Source organism: Lactuca virosa, chromosome 8, assembly GCF_052849685.1.
Source record: "Lactuca virosa cultivar CGN04683 chromosome 8, Lactuca_virosa_CGN04683_v6, whole genome shotgun sequence".
NCBI lineage: Eukaryota > Viridiplantae > Streptophyta > Magnoliopsida > Asterales > Asteraceae > Lactuca > Lactuca virosa.
Window position 1 is genome coordinate 98,200,533 of NC_136433.1, and position 3,746 is coordinate 98,204,278.

The 3,746-nt window shown below is 37.0% G+C and overlaps 1 long non-coding RNA gene across 1 annotated transcript; it reads right to left on the bottom strand.

Moving 5' to 3' along the window:
- Positions 1–534: 534 nt before the first annotated feature.
- LOC145129497 (uncharacterized) lies at positions 535–1,535 on the bottom strand. Its single transcript, XR_013717522.1, has 3 exons — positions 1,323–1,535; positions 729–830; positions 535–643 (listed from the first exon to the last, which is right to left on the bottom strand). It is a non-coding gene; the product is annotated as an uncharacterized LOC145129497 (long non-coding RNA).
- Positions 1,536–3,746: the final 2,211 nt, after the last annotated feature.

The following is a 3,746-nucleotide window of genomic DNA, read 5'->3' on the forward strand; positions in this document are numbered from 1 at the left end:
AATAATTATAATAAAATTTAATAAATTTGTAAAGTGTATATTATTATGTTATTAATTATTATCAATTAATATTTATATTTGAAGGGTATAAATTAATTGTTGATGTGTCAATGGGGTCTATTTTGAAAGTGTAGTGTTATTTGCAAACATGATGTGTAATATTTGAAAGATGAATGATATTGCACTCATATGGATGACCTTATATATTTCACAAAAAAGGTCACACAAAACCCATAAACAATTAGCATAGTAATAGATAATGGAATCAGTTTTCAATTAGTTTGTTAATTTCATCATCAAATTTAAATTAAACACTCAAAAGACACGTAAACTTGTAAAAAATTAATAACATGCATGATAAACGTTGATCACATTCCTTCAAATAAAATTATGCTTTGTTGCAAGATACAAATATTAAATATTTTTCAAGCAGATAAAATAATATTTGACAAAAGGCAGATGGATCTCATGTGATTCTGATAATAAGAACAACCATGAAAAAGATAAATGTTATTAGAAGCATCACAAGGGTTGTGAAGCATGAAGTCATTGAAGTCTCCGCATAAACATCCATCGCCTGTGAATTGGCTCGCCTTGTGCTTGCTAAGCCATGTTCCTCAGATTGCTCTGTCGAATCAAGAATCTGCAATCCAATGACACGAAACTTATAATCAACTACTGACATTGATAGTAACAGTAACAAATTTCAATTCAGTGTAACAACTTACTTTTTCGGTGTTTTTTATGGATTGATCCATCATGAGAGTACTCTCTTTGAGTTGTCGTTGTGCAAGCCCAACCATTTTATCAGTCAAGTTTCTTGGAGACACCTGTTAAGATTCACATGCAGTTAGCCTAACATAATGAATTGAATTCCGTTTTTGGAACTTTATAATCGAAAATTACTTATTTACAGAATTTTCAGTCAGCATTGATTTGGGCAAACAATATTCCCTTATTTTCATTGGAGTATACTGTATATTACCAATTGTCCCGCTTCTTTTTTGTATCATTATACCACTCTAAATCCCAAAACAAAAACTACGCAAACCAATCAATTAATCACTCAGCCATTAGAATCACAAACCGCCCAAAATATATATATATATATATATATATATATATATATATATATATATATATATATATATATATATATATATATAAAAGGTTGGAGGTGTATATAATCGTGAACAAGAACCCTATAATTAATCACAGCCAAATTTTTTGACGATCGATAACCCAAACCAAAACTTCATAGTTTCCAACCCATAAAAGCACAAACCCAAAGACAAGAAACATGAGACAAATTAAGATCATACCTTAATCGTGATGGTTGGAGAAGTCGTATGATGAGACAAAATCGAGGTACGTGTGATAAAAAGCAATGCCAATGGGTTATGATAATTATATAGCTATGAAAGCTAGCCGATCCGATGATAACCATGAAGAAGAAAAGGAGTAGGATACGATAACTTCAGTTGAAATTTTGAGTCGATGGATAAAGAGGAGAAAGCGTGAAATTTGAGACGATAACCCTCCCCTCCGAGATCAAACTCCTTATTTTGAATACACATCCCTAATATTAATTCACAAAAAATAGGTGTAAATACTAAATATCACTGGGATATATACACTAAAGTCCCAATATTTTCATCGATTTGAACAGAAAGTCCCAAACTTTATTGTTTTGACAGTAAAGTCCAAATTACCGGCAATTTTTGACACTTTTACCCTTTTTTCCCGGTTAGCCGGTAATTAGGATTTTTTTGTCAAAAAAATAAAGTTTAAGACTTTCTTGTCAAATCGTCAATTAGGACTTTATTGTCAAAAAAATAAAGTTTAGGACTTTCTTGTCAAATCGTTGAAAATATTGGGACTTTAGTGTATATATCATTTTTTTGTTAGATATTTAATGCTATGATACTCTTTAAGCATAAGAGTTATTGAAACATTCTCTAGTCAGCTAGATCCTATTGAAATCCTTAACGTTTGCTTCTTGTTAAATCGTTCTTTTAATCTCAACAAACCGACATTGAAAAAAATAGAGATAATCAAGAAAGAAAGAAAGAACCAGGGTTGTGTTGGCTTTTTGCAGTCCCAAAAATGGAGAAATAAGAAACCGAAAAAACAAAACGAAATTGCCCTTCTTTCCCTTCTCAACATTCACACCCTTTTGACTAGACATGTGTTGTTTGTGTTCGTATAATCTATTCCCACTTTTTAGTTCAAGATTTGGCGGCGAAGCAAGAAGACACACCCTTTTGACTAGACATGTGTTGTTTGTGTTCGTATAATCTATTCGCGCCTGTCTCTGGGCCTCGCCCGCTATACACATACAATCACATAAATATGCTAGTACATAAAGCAAACATACTCTAAATGTATTTCCTGTTCTAAGGCCTCGTCTAACTTGGGCCCCGCCCCTGTCCTGCTACTGATGAGTCATGGAACCTCGTCCACACTCCTGTTGATAGTGAGATACGGGCCCCCGCCCACACTCACTTCTCTCCTATCACGGGCCCCGCCCCTACTATGCTAATAATGAGATATGGAACCCCGTCCATACTCAACTAGTGATGAGATACGAGACCTCGCCCACACTCACCTCCCTACCAGGCACATACACGTATCACACAGACAACAAGTATAATCTAACATGCAAACATTCCTCGGGCACCGCCCGACATCGGACCTTAGTCCGGAATAACATATTATCATACAATGCCTAGGGCTAACCCCCGGGTCTTCCTACCATAAAAAACTAAATGGACCGGCATTGTGGTCGTAGACCCATACAAACAGTGATGAGACTCACCTCGCACTGCTGAAATCCCGCAAATAATCCTCTGGCTGCTAACTGGAAATTCCCTGAACTGCTGCTCCTTTGGTTCCCCGAGCTACCAGTACCAAAATAACACTTAGTCCAAAAACTAATAATCCTCCTTAGGGTATAATGACCATTTTACCCCTGATCTAATTTGGTCCATGCCTAAGGCCCAAAACTATATCATGAAAGGCCCAATACTAGGTAGACTTCCCAAGCCCACTACTGGCCCAACAATGGCCCAATTTGCTTAATTGGGCTCAACCCCTCTAATGGGCCTTACCCTAGACCCAAAATAAGACATAGTCCATTAAGGCCCAAATGATGCTCCACTAAGGCCCATATCAGTAAAGTTCAAGAAAATGGCCCAATCACAAAAGCCCAAACCCCAAAACCCATTCCAAGGCAAAAAGATCTGAAATCCCACTGATGCCCCGAACGCACGACGTTCCATGGTGGAGCGCTGGGCATTCGTCACCGACTCAGGTCGCAGACTCAACTCTGAACGCATGGCATTCGTCAACCCTACGCGGTATGTTCGCGTACTGACTCCAAAAAGGCTTATTAAGCACTTAATGCTTAAAGTTATGCTATCCAAACGTAGATCCAAGCCATCTAGGACCTCTAGAATCATAAAGTCATGGACTTGGTGACTTTGCATGGTCCAAAAAGGACCCAAACATTCGTTAAAGCTTCCAATCCATAAACCAAGACCCAAAACCTTTGCATGGTTGGTCCTTAGCCATCAAGTTACCATTTTTATGACTCTAACAACTCAGAAACGTGAGGATCTTCAATCCTAGGCTCTTGGAGTAGCTCAAACTCCCAAAGAGCATCCATATGATCATAAGAAGCACAAAACAACCCCTAATCTAGATCTTAAGCCATAAGGTGGCAAGTTAGAAACTTTATACCTTCT